Raw genomic sequence first — 17,829 nt, 5'->3', positions numbered from 1 at the left:
AATATTTGTTGTGCCTGACTAAAAGTATCCAGGTCTCTGGTTACAGCTAATACAATCCAAACAAAAAAACTCTGAGACTTCTAACCACTCAGGTTTACTTTGGCCCAAGTTTTAAAATTCAAATCCTCCCCTCTTCTCTTTAGCCTCCTGTCAGTGCCTGTCGCTGGAGGGATGCTGTGATTTATCGACAAGGTAAACAGCTTATGAATGAGGCCTAAGCTTTAGTTATACAGTTTACAACATTTGAGTAACCACAGGAGGTTTGTGTACACACATCGCTCTCAAGGCTACTGTTAGGGGAGAGAATGAGGTGACCAGCCTCATCTGATGTCGATGGAAATTCCTCAATGTCTTAATTGTGAGCTGGTAAGATTAATTCTGCTTGTACAATTGCTTGTGTAAACGTTTCAGGGTGACGCCGAGACATTTTTAAACAAGTTTCAAGCAGCGTGAAGAGTGACGGGGATTGTTTACACCAGTACCTGCGTGTGTGTGTGTGTGTGTGTGTGTGTGTGTGTGTGTGTGTTCGGGCGGGTGTCACGGTTTTGTCTCTGAAGCTAATCGTCCTGAGGCGTGAAAGGAAAAGGGAATTTGTTGAAAGGATTCAATAAAGTACACAAGGAAAATTGAATATGAATATTTATTTGTAACATTTCCCTTTATAAACTGTTTAAACATGTCTTCAATAAGATGTACAACAAATAAAGTCTTCCTTCTGTACAGGTCGGTTTCAACAGAAATGACAGACAGACAGACAGATACTGTAGATAGATAGATAGATAGATAGATAGATAGATAGATAGATAGATAGATAGATAGATAGATAGGCTTTTTAAAACCTTCTTACATTGTCATAGTGGTACTACTCGGCTCTCATGTACATATATTTATTGAATAACCTTTATGAAAGAAATAATTTAATGCAAAAGTGAAATACAGTTCATTCTTAGTTGTTTCCTTTTAAAGTGAGCGATTTGAGGAGTAACCTGTGTGTGTTTAAAAGCCTTTGGTAAGGCAGAGGCTGCTATTGGCTAATAATTAACTAGTTAGTGCTCTTTCTGCATGCAATTCCACTCACACACTAACAGATCTGCACAGGAGATAAAAGAGAAACAATAAAATGGTCAAAACGTACAGACACAAATATCTTTAAAGGTTCAGTGTAGTTTGGTGAAATGCTATAAAGTTACTACAAAATGAACTTTAGTTTAATGATTTAAGGTACAGCGCAGAGGCGGCTGCTATACAAAATTAATATTAAGTGAGTTGCACTGAAATACTTTTGTGTTTTTCTGATGTGTTGAAGGGTAAAAGATAATAGACTGCACACTAGTGTGCGTGTAAAACAAAAAAGGCCAATGACAGACATTGTTTTAGGGTTGATATTTCTCCTGGTGTCTGCTAATGTGTAAATTGTGTAAAGGTGTAAACAATTCTATTTTGCACTAGTCCCCGCTGACACAGTGTGTGCTCACAGGCGTCACTGAATTCTTGCACATATTTAAACACATCTATTGTAAAAATGGCCCTCTTCCTGTTGTTGTTTTGTGGAGACTTGATTTTATTCAAGCCCCAGGAAGTGGAATAATTTCAATGCAGATGTTTTTCACTGTAAACAGGCGCAGCGATCTGGGGGGAGTCGGAGGATGAAAGTCGGGAGAGAGTGTTTTCCAGAAGTGGAAAGCATACTGAAATATTTTACTCAAGCGTCAGTGGTGTTGCTTCATTTAAGTTTTAATTAAAGCAAAAAGCTGTTTGTACAGAAAACGGCTCAAGTTAAGTAGAATTGTTTCGGTTAAGAACTTTGTAGTTTAAAATAAAATCCAACTCATTTTTACCATCTTGCATTCAGGTGTGATTCCATTAAATAAGTAGACGACTCCCAGACACACAGGTTTGTAAATGGCTCTTATAATGTCTATACACATAGTTTTTTGTCAGGATTCTGCAAAAACTTGTAGACAGAATAACATAAACCTATACAATTTTGGTGCAGATCCGGATCAGGGGTCAAATCTAGGATTTTTGAGAGATATATACCATTTTTCAACGTTTTCACTTATTTCTCAGGGAATAATAATAATATAACAATTCAGGGATCTTGATGAACAAATACCCATTTAATTATTCACTTTGGTTCAGATTTTTCTAAATCAGGTTGCAAAGCTTTGAAAAAAATGTGCCAGTTCAAAAAGTTTTTGAGTGAGCTTCATTGGCTCACCTGACAACCTGAACACAGAGAGCATCCTAGATGTGATAACTGTGCTGGGTTTCGTGTTGATGCACCTCTGCAATGCCCATACAAACCTGAATAAGACTGAGTGAAGGACAGCAGCTGAGAAACATGCTGGTTGATGCAAATGAAATGAAAAATGATGCCGTCTCGTTGAAGATTAAACTCAGATCTGAGGCCATTTTTATGTGCTGAGGTGTTATGGTTAAATCAGCAAGCATTAACCAGTGCGTTCTGGCCTAGTGCAAACAAGAGCAGCAGACTCATGTGATTAATGAGCTGGCGTGATGTAACCATGGGGGAAAATAGGTTAGTGCACCTGGTCGTTTACACTGTTTTTCATTCATTTGGAAAAATGCTGCGTTCAGGGAGCAAACGGTCAGAGAAGTGGAAGCTGGTTTAAAAAGAAACCGCTGCTCGTAGTCGTAAATGTTTTCAATCGCTTAATGATTGTGTTTCTGCTCATGGTGGCAAAGCCTTCTCAATAAATGTCCGTCTCTGTGACAGAAATATAGCTGCAAGTCATGGCCTTCTACACACACACACATGCTGTAAATATATAAATCATACTTTTAGTTTTCTTCAAACACACATGAACAGTTGTGGGACACACGATCGTCCCCGCCTTCCTTGACGTTTTGCGTCCTGCTGTGAGGATGCATGGTGTTCAGCAGCTAATATTGTGCTGTCATATATTGCTTTTCTTTTGTCTTTGTCAGTGATCATCAAAAGGTCAGCGAGGTGACGTGAAGTTGTAAAATGGCCAGAGCAGGGCTGACCTATGGCTGCCTGAACATTCCTAATGCAATAGCGAGGCCCCGGGGCCTGGCCTGCCAATACAGGGCTGATTATAACGAATCAGGTCCCTCTTAACACAATAATGTGATCAATTTCTCATTCCACTGAATAAATAACATGGCAGATCGGGAGCTTTGAGTGACCTGCCGTTAACCCCTCTCCTCATTATTCATATCAGGGCCTGAAAAGAGAGGGAAGGAGACAAGGAGAGAAAGGAAGAAACAGGTCAATTTGAGCTAATTATTGCTTTGACAGTGTTGCCCCTCTAAATGCCCCTGATTGGATGAACGTCCTGGGACTTTTTTATGACATCTGCTGTAAGTAAGGCCAGTGAAACTCTGGACCTGCTTCTGGCTCCTTGGGGGATTTAAAAGAGGTGACATATGCTTTACTGTTCCCCCAGCTAGTGGTAGCAGTTGCCCACACAATCATCCACAGCAGCGAGGCCAGGCAGAGCTCTGCAGAGAAACATAATAGGCTGACTACTTTCTCCCTGCTGGGCGCTTATTCTCTCCTGCTACTGGTTAACATGAGGATACTCTGTGAAATACCTGGCTCACCAGATTCACACCTTCTAATGGGATCATAATTAACCCTGTCAGTCCTGCAGCATACATAAGACAGCTCCTCTCTGACATGTTTGAGCTGCATAAACCTGGATGCTTCTACATTTACAGCAGGTACAGCCAGTTACCCTCTTCAATCTTTGTTCCGGCCTCAGTAATGGAGCTGGGTCTGAGCAGGCAGGATTTCTCCTCATTGTAACCAGAGGCCCCTCGCATCTGTGGCGGGGCCCATGTAGGAGCATACGACACTCCTTTGAGCTTTACACGATACTCAATCGACCGGGAGGATGTTACACGGTCATCACTCTTCATTTATTTACCTGTGGCTCCTTCGCTCTTTTTTTTTTTCGTCACAGTCCCACTCGGAGGCTGTGTGAGAGCTTCACCTGACACCCAATATCTAGACCTATTGCTCTCATCTCCTGGAGTATTGGTCTCCACTTATCTCACTCTCATCATCTAACTTTAATCAAGTAAATGGATGTGTTTAAATGTTGCTAATTTCACTTTGGTAATTGCTTGTGTTTAATTAGATTTGATCAAAGCAGCATTTTAAGTAATTCAAAGTTTCTGGTGCAAAGTTCCCCAAAGTCGAATCACATCTATAAAAACCTTGACATGTACTACTACTACTACTGGATGATATCGCGATCAAACGTATATTTATGCAACATAATAATAATGAAAATGTCTTCAATCAAAGAGGGCTAACGGGCTGTACACGTCCAAGTGTACATGCAACAAAGTATACCTGTTTTCACCCCTTGCCTTTATGCAAAATAGTACGATGAAAACGTGCACTGAGATTCAGATTTTTAATGACTCAAATAAATTGCATGCATGCTTCTCTCCTTTTATATCTGACTTTACCTCACAGTGCGGATCACACCAGATGTCTGTATCCTGCTACTTTATATCCAGACCCTGACTAGTGGATCCCTCTCTTCTCTATGTTCACACACACACCGACCTGATGGTCTTAGCATCTGGCCACATGGCTGCATCTCTTTATATCTCTCTGTGCCACCCCCCTTTCTTTCTCTCCTTCTCAGCACGTAAAAGACCTGAATGACGTCGCCGAGGCCCGGTACACTTTTATTTAAGCCATTACAGTTCCTGGGAGCGTATTGGTGGTGGGGGGGCTCGGTTCCACATGAGAGGACTTCCTCCTCAGCAGGCAGTGTTTAAAGAAGAGCAACAGGTGGCTGCTGGCAGAGGGAACCTGAGGCTAAGTGGATGTCAGGCTGGAATTGTGGCTGAATCACGGCTATTTATTTGACCCTCCTCACATCTGCACTCGTCCCCCCCTGAGAAGGAAGAGACGGGAGGGGAGGAGAGAGAGATGTGGAGGGGGCATTTTGTTCGGCTCCTCTCCATAAGTTAATGTGGGGCTTGGGGATGTGTGTGTGTGTGTGTGTGTGTGTGTGTGTGTGTGTGTGTGTGTGTGTGTGTGTGTGTGTGTGTGTGTGTGTGTTGTAGGGGGACAGGGGAAATTGTACATGGTATTAATTACAGCTCTGTGTCCACATGGCCGCTCCTGAAATGTGTTTATACATGGAAGTAACGTCATGTGTGCACAACATGAAGAGGGTCAGTGGGATGTAGGTGTTTTTCCACATGGCGAGCGAACACGTTGATTCACGGATGATGTTCCAAGCTGTTGATTCCCAGTGAGATGAATCAGATTTGACTTTTTATTGTTGATCTGGAATAGGTTTTGATATCTTATTATCACTTTAAAACTCATGAATAATGGGAAAAACCTTTTTTTGCGGAAAGTAGCATAAAATGCTACATACAGTCCAAAAGGATGAATACACACTGGTCAATTAAATTTTCACCTGCATAAATGTTGCCATTTTACAAAAAACGTATTGGTTTGGTACTTAAAATTTTAAGTTACAAAACAGTAAAACATGGGAGCCTTGTCTATGCCTTTAAGTGAAATTGAGATAAAGTCATTGTTGGCACATTGTTGGTCAGTTAAGACAGCTAATTCCGTTACAAAAATATATCCCTGAAAATATATAATGCAGAGAAGTTATTAAAATATTCTATATAAATCATCAAAATATGCAACAGAATTGTAATTGTAAATTTGTAATAAAAAGTGTAAAAAAAGCTTTTTAAAAAATCATTTAAAATGCCTTTGCGAATATCAGAATAACAAAGAAATCTTTAGAAACTCAACACGTGCCTTTATGAAATCACCCATTTATTTTTTTTCTATGCAAGTCACCTGAACCTGCATCCACACACCCCTGAGCGAGCCAGACAAGAGCCTGTCTAAACCAGAGCCGTGTGGCGGGTTGTTGGCAGTGAAACAAGAACAGTGGCCAGGTCTTGGGAAGGATTCCTGTGTGTCTTTCCTGTTGGCCTCAGTGTTTCCATGCTGTTATCATCCCAGCTGATAATGCAGCGCTCGGGGCTCTTTTTCTCAGGACCCACAGCACACTGCCACACATTCTGATGGCGTGACACAGACCTCCACCACAGAGCCCCCTCTGTCTGAGGCAGAGCACAATGCCAGGCCGGGACCCACAGCTGGTACGCATACCGGTGGAGGATTCTGCCAACCTCACCGCTATTACTGATATATATGAGGACGTATGCGTATGTGCAGCACTGTGTGCAGATTTCAAGAGGTTCTGTTGAGATTTTGTTTTCAAGTATGAACAGAAACAACATGTGCAGACTCAACAATGTGGAGGGAATTACAAGTTCAGTGAACAGTGACCTTCTGTTCATGAACACCACAATGCAAACATACACCTAAATAACAAAATCTATACATATTTTCAAAAGTAGCCTTTATATCTGTTTTTTCATTCCCAACATGACTTAAGTTTGCAAAGTTTATAACTAGTCAATATATATTATATAAATAACTCATATCTGTATGTCACTTTCTGTTTTTCTGTAAATAGATCTCATTACAAACTAGTAGACCCAGTAGACTGCATACCCAACAGTCCCAGTATGAAACCACATTCAAATTCACTAAATCTGGGTTTTTATTTGGTCACCACCTAGTTGCACACACTCATAAATATCAGTTCCCTAAACATATTAGATTTATTTAATCAAGATCAATGAATTATTCTCCTATATCTCACAATGTAAAAGAAAGTGAAAAAAAAACCTGGATCTTTTCCATCATGTGGATCCGCACCAAAATTTTGGTTATTTTCCCCCTCTACAAAATTTAATGGAAAGTTTGAGTGTTTTTTGCGAAATCTTGTAAACAAACAAACAAAAGCAGATAAAAATAATCCCATTGCAAACACATTTTGTCTGTCGGTACCAGTGTTTCTGGTTTAATGTACTAATCACAATGTTTTTCTTTGTTGGTAAAAACAATGGTGATGACAATGGTGCCAAATTTTCCTGTTTATTACACTAGTTGGCATGACAACCAATACATAAAAGAACAACACATCTTCAACCAGTCAGACTGCTTGGTTTGTGTCGGAATACTTTAAATAGTCCTTGTAAAAGTCAATATAAAGTCTTGGTTAAATAGTAAATTTAGTATTTCTTTTAGTATTACCGAAATAACTGTCGTGTAAAGCTTTTCATTTATGCTGTTTTCTTATAATTTAGATGAAATGTGAAAGTTTTTTATATTTTTTTTTAGCTTACACTGTACCAATAACAGAAAATGTATGATGCAACATTCCAGGAACTGACCTATTATGAACTTACTCATCTATGACAAACAGGTTATTGATTATAGGTAATAAGTTATAGAGTATGACAGTTTAATTGCTGAATGAACAGTGTTAATGAATCATTCTGCACTGCAGTCCTCCATGTCTGTGACTAAGTGGGAGGTAACTCCCAGACTGAGGCTCAGTAAAGTTTATTAAACACATCAGCTGGTTTGCAGCAGACCATTACTGAAACACTATTTCCAGCAATGAGAGATCAACAAATAGGCCTGGGAAATAACAAGCGAGAGGACTTTGGTCTTTTAAACCAGAGAGCATTATGCAAACTTTGAAGGGGGAATTTATTAAATCTCTTACAACAACTGAGGGGGCTCTATATTTAACTTTGCCAGAGCACTTCGGACAAGTATTGGCTGTGGTTTCCAATTGGCTCTGAGAGCAGTCTGGTGGCTGCGAGGCAAAACTTCTGGAGTCCCCCGCTTCCTAAAATGAAACAGCTGCATAGTGTGACACAGTGAGAGAGCGGCGGGGAGGAGGGAGGAGGAGTTTTCATGAATGAAGTCAGAGGGAAGGGGAGGAGAGAGGAAGCTCGCTCGGGGCTGTGCACTACTATGTAGGTGTGTCATTAAAAGGGTTTTTGGGGGCGTACAAAGTATGGGTGTGGACTCAGACATGGGTCATATAAGTTCAGTTTGATTCATAGTATAAGAGGGGAAATGGTGTTGTTGTTTATACTGGCTCAGGGTGCACAGCAACCCACTGTGTAATTTGTAGTGTAGTTTGCACAGATCTGCCCCCGGGGAGCCATAAGAAGCTGTCCTACATCGGCTGTTCCCTCTGCCGCCAGAGCCCTGCATGTCCCAGCACCGCTCAGTCGACAGAGACAGAACAGATCACCACTTGGACCCTGCAGAGGGATATTAAAGTCCAACGCTTAAATTAAACTTCAGAGTCTGACTTGAGATGAACCTCCAAAGCTATCGAGCAGCCCTCGTATACACTCCGTGCCAGAGCAATATCTGTATAATTAATAACCACAGGAAGACAGAGAGAAGGAGAGAGAGAAATCACTTTGCCAAGCCAAACCAGAGCCATGTGTATAAGAGTATGGAGGGCACACACACATTGTTTGGATTGGTGAGACAAAAAAAATGCACAATAAAACGCTTTTCTGCTGAATCTGTGGAAACTTGTGGGGAGAAGCAACATGCTCTTTGCGTTTACCTGTCCAATCAGCAGCGAGAAACAGGGCGGGGGGACACGGGATCCAGCTGGTGTTGGAGTGAGTCACGAAACCAACACAATCTGGTGGTCGTCCAATACACTTATTTTGTGTTATTAAATATATCCAGAGCTTTTCTTGCAGGAAAAAAACAAGGTTCAAGAATTTGAAATAAAGAGTCCTCAGGAAGTGAAAATGGATCCATACCACTTTGTGCATGATCATTTTCACTTATACCTCAGACAAACACAGATCTTTTGACCGAGCAGGAAGCTGCCGAGCTATTTTTTGCGCCTTCTGCTTCCTGTAAATTCTCCTTAACTCAGGTCCTCAGCGATGCTTACATCTGCATCACATATGCCAACGGTGTCTTACAGTGGCGTGAGTGCATACATTTTAAGGACGGGTGGTCTCAGTGGTATTTTAAACCATTATTTTTATTAACCCTGGCATTCTCTGCATCCTGCTTGAGTCCTTTTTCCTACTTAATGTCTGTTTTTTAAGAATCTTGTTTTTGAACTTGCAAGCCTCTTTTTTTCTTGCTGCTTTTAATTATTTTAATGCGTAAAAAATAATAACGAAGCTAAAATTCTACCTTTCTCATGCACCAAGCTGCATATGAACTGTTTCACCCTGGCCGTGTTTTACTCTGTCTTTTACTGTGCACATGTTGTTCTCACTGGTGTGTGGCTATCTATCTCACACCCGTCCTCGGACTCCCCTGATCAATATGGTGAGCCAGTGGTCATCATCGCTCATTGGGAACTGACAAACACAAGTGCATGTGTACGTGCACACACTCACACTCACATACATTCATGCACACCGTGGCCTTTTAAACCTCTGTATCTCCCAGTGTAAGCAATAGGACATAACCCATAGAGCACTTAATCCATCTGGCTTTGATGAATGGATTCAACATCCATTTTCAGACCCATACAATGGCCCTGTATGAATTTTATCAGCGTACAGTGACAAATAGCACTTCTGTTCTCTGCTAAGAGCCCTCATTGTTCCTCTGGCGAAGAGTCATGCAGATGTCACCGCCTTGGCGAGGCTGCCCGCAGTGACTTGTTTAGAAAATATAAATGTAACGGTCTGTAGTCTGACATCATTGTCTCAACAATATAGATGCCTATTTTGTCAGCACATAATTGGTATGAATGTATGACTTGATACTATTTTGCCAGAGAATAATATCAAGGCTCTGTTTTATTTGGCGATGGTGGTGTAAGTGAGTTCTTTTCGACTGTTGGTCCAACATAAGGCTTATCAACTTATTCATTATATAAGCGTCAGTCTGTCAGTCTGCCTGTGGAATGCATATCTCAAGAAAGTGCAGTATTTCATTTGATGCGATTTGGACATGCAACATGTTCAATATGAACACATTTTGAATAAACAGGCGACAAGCACGCTGGTGCAGTAATTGTGGGCGGGGCAGTGTGCCTTCAATCTGTGGATCGAGTTGAACGTGTCTTCTTCTACAATCTCTGATAAAATACAGCAGTGGTCAAATTCATAACAAAATCCCTGATCCAGATATTTTTGATTTTTATTTTACCATATCATTCACAGCTGTCACGGGTACTGACATCAACATTCATAGGATCACTTCCTCTTTAGAAATTTGTCTGCAAAGTAAAAGCACATTTGTTTTGTTGCTATAATGCTTTATATCAAGCAGAATTACAGGGCTTTTATTTTTAAAGTTGTGAACTTGGGTCTGCAGATTGATTAAGTTTCTTAGCAGACCTCTGAAAAAGCCAACATTGTTGTGACTGACACTCACGACAGGGAATAATTCTGAAGAAGCTCCAAAATTATCACCACAGGCCAAGAGAGGAGAGCAGGTTTAGAACACCCGATGCACTAATGAAATAAAATATCAAAATTTTTTGCTTAAGTGATTCTACTTTACATGCACAAATATCCTTAAAGATTTAAAGTAAGAACATGCATTTGGACCAGAGCATCGTCTCAGCATTACTTTGGAAAGCTGCAGAGGTGAGCATGGTACGGTTTTTGCTGTTACCATGCCCAGAGTGTGTTGACTGTAATATCAGTAGGGTATTAAGCACTGATCGGGATGGCATGGTCAGCTCCCGGATCTCTATGCCTTGGCACTGAATAATGCAGCTTTTTCCTCTGAGGCCCTGTATCCTCTGGGCCCTGTCATTGAAGATGCCCTCTCATCTCATCTCTCACAGACACATGGAAATGTTCTCTCAAGTCAGAGTTTACATCACCCTGAGAGGCTCAGTGATTAGGTTTTTACAATGGTAAACGGCCCGGCCTAAGTGGCGCGCGTCTCCTTCTGAGTACATCTCCTGACTGTCCTCCTAATGACTTAGAAAATATGCACGCCGCTCCATTTATGGGCAGTAAAAACAGCCATCCAGCCGCATGCTAACAGACTGTGAAGAGCGCCATAAAAATTGTCTCCGTCATATTCACTTACAGCACAGTGCAGACTGGCAGCTCAACTGGCTGTCATAACATCCAGGAGGACTGTCACCGAGCTCCGTGCTGTACCTCGCTGCCCGTCATGAGCAGCCAGACATGAAGTAAAACAGCAGGCGTGCCCTCCCCTGCTACACAGGGTGACATGAACTAGCAGCCCTGCGCATAGGAAGTGACATAAACAAGCAGGCCCCAGAGAGGAGGGCCATCAGTGGCGATGATGAGCGACTCTCTGGATGCTCCTTGACGTGTGCGGTTGAGGCAGTGAGGGGTTGCAGGGAGCGGGGGGGGGGAGGCGGGTGTTACAGGGGCGAGCGGAAGAGCCGTGCGCACGACTGCATTATCCGGCTGATTTAGTTATGACAGCTGGTGCCCAAGAGGAACGCAGCGGTGGGGGATAGGATCGCCCGGGCTGCAGACAAATGATGATGAAGAGATCACTTTAAAGAACAATCTCCATAATATTTCATGCTCGCTCGGCAGCTCCCAGGCAGCCCGGGCTGCAAGGCTAACTGCTCTATCAATTGATTTGATTCACTGCCGGAGCTACTCCTCACACATAGTATTTCAAATAAATGACACAGCAGATAGGAATGATATCTACATCAATATTAACCCTGAAAAGAACTAATGGATGCCGGCTGCAATTTGCACTATATCCTGAGTAATGCATGGGAGGCAGGTGATGGAAGAGTTATAACTCAGGCTTTTCCTGTCTCTACCCCCCCAAGGCACAAGAGGATACAATTTGACCTACACCCACCCCACCCAACACAAATATACAAGCTACATCTTTCCTCCTCCCTAGGCAACCATTTGTTTTTGTATTTATAAAGCACATCAAGGCAGACTCGGCTAAACTCAACCATCTCTCAAGCTTGTGGAACACAAAAGCAGTTTATCAGATAAATCACCCTTGACCAGTTAGCTATTAGAGCAGCCAGGAAGTGGAGCCCAGGCACGTATGGTGCTTATAATGATAGCATAGTTGCCTTTTATTAATGCGTGGACATGATGCATGCCCCTGTGTTGCAGTGGTTTAACATGGCTCAGCACTCTTTAACCTGATCCCACTTACTAACCTGCAGTATAATGAATTCAGAGCAGGTACAAGGACAGATATACAGATTATTCCTGATAAAAAAAGAGACCACAGCTTCCTATGCAGAGGCCATGACTCTCAAGGTATAGTATGAATCTCTTTATCTATAATACTATAGTAAACTATAAGAGTAGCATGCAGACAAGTTCATATAGAGATTACATCCTAAATAACCCAGCGGTCAGGTCAGGTGTTTTATTCATTGCTGTGACATACATTGAGGTGGCAACACTTGCGTAAAGGTGGTGCCAGAACATTCATTAGCCTGGATGATGTTCACTGAGTGGCTACTGATCACTGCTGTCCCTGATACCTGACCCCTGCTCTAGTAAGAAGAGACATGATCCACACACACACACACACACACACACACACACACACACACACACACACAGATAGTGGGAGGTTTGTGACTTGCCAATAAGATGGTGATTAATCACAGAGCTGATGAGCATGTGCAGGGGTTCCATCAGTGACGCTTAAAGTATGTCATAATAACACAAGCATCTCTGATTGCGTGGGTCAGCAAGCAGTGAGTGTGTGTGTTTGTGTGGGAGGGGGGGGATTGGAAGGGTGAGGTTTATGTGTGTGCATTTGCAGGCTTAGGGGGCAGAAGGAGGGTGTGGAGGGGTGGGGGTGTTGCGTCTTAGCCCAGACCCCCACCACTGAGCAGTCTGCTAATGAGTCCACTAGAGACCTGCCCAATACCTTTGATTGTGATGCCATGGAAAAGAGGGGAGCGGTGCAATGTGTAGCTGGATTAAGTATCTCTTAAGGAGATCCACTTTCAGCCACAACGCTATCAACCCTTGAGTGTGTATTAATTAGGTCTATTGCAGAGGCGAAGCGCACGAATCCGCAGTATTCCCGCTGCTCTCTCGCGCGCATGCATGCGCGCACGAGTGTACATGCGTAGCAAAAAAGTAAAATGTGTTTGATTGTCTCTGCTTGCACAAATTAACTCCTACACAAACACAAACCTGTGTTTACAGTGGAGTTCATTTTTAAGGAGTAAAGGAATAAAGTGAAGCTGCACCTCGGCCTACATGTTCCAGTATGCTGCACGCTTTAATTTGACACCCCATTACATCTCCATCTACATACATCCACACATCTGTATGCATGTTTAGGTATTGTATACATCATCCTGTTCTCATTAGCAGGGCTTTTGATATGAAGTGATGCATTATCCACGCGCTAGGCAACAGTTGATTGACTACGGGCCGGTAATACTGTTTAGCCCCACTTAAAGCAACCTGGCTTTGATGTAAGTACATATTTCCTGGTGAAGGGGTTGTTATAATTTCAAACATTCACTTACTCATCATATGGAGCGCTGACATTGTGACGGTTCACTTGTGTTATTTTATCTCTTACATGTGTTTCCTGGATGTGAAATCCACCATTTTCCTCTTCCCTGCAAGTCATCAAGAAGAGAACCTCTGCTAACTGGCCTGCAGGTATACTGTTTACCTTCTTATCCTGTGTGGCTAAAGCCCTTCTAGCACATGCTATCAGGAGGTATTGCACAAATCATTGCTATTCAATCCAGTTGCACCCCCACCCCCTCCCCCATTTGCCCCCAACTCCATCATAACCCGGATGTTTAAGGAGCATGTCCAACTGGTATGTTTTGACTTAGTTTAAGTGGTGTTTAATGACAATGGACTGTACTGTTCCGGAGCTGTGTTAAGAGTTTCTAATCAAACGTTCTGCTCCATCAATAATGCACCACCTTGGATCCCATGGAGGATTTAATTGTGGGTGTAGGGCTGACATAGGGAGAGCCTTGGCTGCGGGTGTCTCGTTGCACTCTTTAATTAGAGACCCCCGTCATATCAAACCCTGGGTGTTTACTATGCAGCAACCTGCCCAGTGCTACTTTGGCTAGAACGGTACTGTAGCTCTGCCATCAGCCACCATGCATAGCTGGCTCTGTGAGAGAGAGAGAGAAAGAGAGAGAGAAATTACTATTTCCTTGAAAGTTTGCACCTGGAACTTTACATAACATACATCATGCCTGCTGCAGATGCTATAAGATATGCAATGATGTTGATGAAACTATTTTAAAATCAGACTATAGCAACATAACAACAACAAACAAACTGTAACACTCCTATTACTAGTCATACAATGAAAGCATTTTAAATAAACTTGGTATTTGCTTCATAACACAGTTATTAAATATCTAGTAAATAGTAAATTCAGCCACATGATCAATTTCAGATTAATTGTTTCAGATAAATGTATCATTGATAGTTACATTGACCTTTGAATGTAATGTATTTACATGTAAATGACTGCACTGAGCCATCCACCTTCAAATCCCTGCATTTAACATATAATTATGTTGTGTTTTTATGCTGCTATCTTAAGTGTATTTCTTTTAAAATCTGTTAAGTGGCACATACAAATAAAATTATAATATTACTATTACTATGTATGTTTATTAAATGTAATTACTGTTTGTAGCTCAGTCACATGACTTGATTTGAGTCAAGTTGACTTTGACTTGTTATTTATAACTTCAGACACTGTGAAGTTACATTTTGTTTATGAAACATGGATGATTTCTAGCACAATACATGCACATACATAATGGAGCAGAGACCAACACAATGCAACGATAATGGAGCGGACTTATCCAAAAATGTTCAAATTGAATTATGTTGTTGATGAAGGTAGAGAGAAAAGCAGAATGCAAGGTCAACAGCACAAAAATCAGTGACACGATCATTACAACATCCAAATCCATTTATCACTACAAAACCTTGATCAAATATTAGCTCAAAACATAGGCTAGCAACTAAGTTACGTTATTCCTATTAGCTTACATGTTTACAGATGTATAGAAGTATCAGGTCAAATCAATTTCATTTTGGACACTGAAATTTGATGCAGTTGATCCTGTATAGAAACTTGAAATGAATGAATAAGAATAAAGAAAAGAAAGAAACAAAGATGAATATTTCCATCTGAATTATTGGGGGAATAAAGATGGAAGGCAGTCTTTTTCTCTCAACGTAAATTGGGAACACTTTTGTGTTTTCTCATTATGTATTTTTGTCTCAGTACTTTCTTGAACAGTACTTAACAGTGACAAGCTGAGAACATTAAATGATAAAAGTGGAGTGGGGTAGGAAATACTAATTTTAACTGAAGATAAAAATATTGAAGATTAAATTAAAATGTTCAATATATATTACCCACTAAAGGTGTGAAAGATGTGCACCCCCCCCCCCTCCTGTCTGTCATGGTTATTAGAGCAATTATCGATAACAGGCAAACATTCAACTTCTGAAGTCTCCGCTTCATGTTTTTTATAAAATCAATATGCCCCCTGGCCCTTATCTTCCATCCAAAAGAAAAATGACAGAACACATTTGGAGGATGATGGATGATGGTGCCTTTATGTGGCTCATGTAATGGAGCTGATGATAAGGAGTTGAGTGGACTTCCAATTAAGGAAGCCTCTCCAATAGTGATATGGATTTAGGTATTGTTTGAAATGGTGATCCAGCGTCATTGAATTGGCAACCTGACGACTAGACAAGAGCGACAGAATATTTGAAAACAAAATGAGGTCAATGGGATGACACGGTGGCTCTGCTCCAATCAGAAGCCAACAAGTCCATCACTTTCATTATGTCCGACATTGAACCTCTGCTGGTTGTAGCTGACCTGATGTTCTAACTAAATGCAGGTGTGCTTATTCCAAACGCGGAGCAACAAATTACATAATTTTTGTTTTATTAATGCAACCTAACTCCTTTCACATTTAACCTGGTGGCTTCAGACGCTGTGATCTGTCTTAATGTTTGCTGGCTGTAAAGTGGTCAAGATGGAGAGCCGCAGAAGAAGATATCATTCAGTGTCTAATCATTCTATCAGGTCTCAAAACGTCTCGTGTTAGCGGGGTGTCAGAGGTGGAGGGAGACCCCAGCCACACATCAGGTGTCACATACAGCGCCAATGAATGGACAATGGTTATCCATCAATCTTCCATGCCAGCTTGTCTCATGGCCTGAAACCAACTACAATGTCCATCTCAAAGCAATTTGATCCCTTCAGCCGACTCATTCATCAACCTGACCTCATTTGCAATCCAGACTGAGTTCCTGAAGAGTAGAGTTGCACTCAAAGAATAGGAAGAGTGCAAAATATTGAATTTGAGGGAACCAATGACCACTAGTCCAAAATATTGCTTGGAGCACAGTGAGTGAATGATGGTCCCAGTACCAGTCCCAGTGGTGGCAAATTTTTTTCAGTTGATGGATTGTTTATCAGTCACCTCCAGCAGACATGCATGTGGGTAGCTGGAGGGAAGTTTAGAGGGGTTTTACGCAGCGGTGCTGTAGCACAGCCATGAACGTCCCCTTCAGCCAACTGACCTCGTCGGGTCATCAGGACTTAAGTAAGAGTGAAAGTCCCTTTAAATGGAGCCAGGCTCCCGGGGACCCAGCCTTGGCTGAGCAGCTGCTGCCGACCGGCGACTATTACTTTTCCAGGGGCTGACTTTGATGTTTTAACAATCCATACATATTGATTCAGACTGATAATAAACAATTTGATTAGCCTCTTTCTATAGGCTGTCATTTCAATCACTTTCAGAGCTCCGATGGAGTGGAAGTGAGGGGCTGCGGAGGGAGGGAGAGACAAGGGAAGGGCAACATAGATGGAAAGACAGAGAAAGGGAGAAAGGGCCAAAGCTGAAAGAGAGGGTGGAGGGCTCAAGCCCCCTCCTCAGACAGAAAAAGGAATCCAGCCCTGATTAGGCCTCTGCCTTTGGTGAATTGGACAAGACAGCTGAGCTGCCAGGTTATTAACTCCCTCAGAAAATTCTCAGCCCTCTCTCAGGCCGGCCTGAATACTGCGATCTGGATCGATAAGCAATCTCCGGTGTGTACCAAATGCCTGCTGGATTCATTTGTCTCCCAGCACCCTCTCCCTCCACTGGACAATACACCTGCACGACCAAGGCCCCCCCACCCACTGTCTCTCCACCTCCCTTCTTTCCTGAGTGCTGTTCTCACTCTCTCTCCTCTCCCTCTTTCTTCTTCACCCCCCCTCCCTCCTTCCTCACCTCTCTCACGTTCACTCAGTGGAGTCTCTGTCACTTTTTAAATAATGACCCTGGGGCTGAAGGAACAACTGCCTACCTCTATTTCATCATGGTGAGTCCCTCTCCTGCAGGCCTGGGTGACCAAGCTGTCTGAGGGAGCGAGGGTGGGGGAGAGAGACAGAGAAACTGAGTGAAAGAGAGAGAGGGAGGGAGAGATAGAGGGGGACAGGAGCAGTAGCGGGGTGTTTGCCCACGGCGGTGGGGAAGGGGGGGGCTGCAGCAGCATCATGACTGACAGAAGCACAGATGTCACTATCAGACCTCAATCTAAGCATATAAATGACCAGCCCATGGCACCTTTCTAGTAAACATACAAAATAGCTATTGTTATTTATATTATGATTTCATACAGGTAGAAAACATCTGAAGACTTGCCTGTTACTATTAACAATCAGCTATATTTCCTGTCTATTTGTCTATATTATTGAGCTATTGTGTGCTGTCAGTGTGGGAGAACATGTGGCTCCACTGAGGAAACTCTCCACGCTGTGCTGAAAACTGTGTTCTGAACCATATACTTTAATGTGCCGAGGTTCAGCAACCAGCCAGCCCTGCCAATACTGTCCATTTCTATCACACATTGAGTTCTCTGAGAAAGCCGCTCCAGCTCGCTGCTCCTTTGCGCTCAAAAGAACGCACGTCTTTGTGGAGG

Source organism: Paralichthys olivaceus, chromosome 1 (genome assembly GCF_024713975.1).
Source record: "Paralichthys olivaceus isolate ysfri-2021 chromosome 1, ASM2471397v2, whole genome shotgun sequence".
NCBI classification, from domain to species: Eukaryota; Metazoa; Chordata; class Actinopteri; order Pleuronectiformes; family Paralichthyidae; genus Paralichthys; species Paralichthys olivaceus.
The sequence above is the reverse complement of the archived record's forward strand: the minus strand, read 5'-3'. Positions refer to the sequence as shown.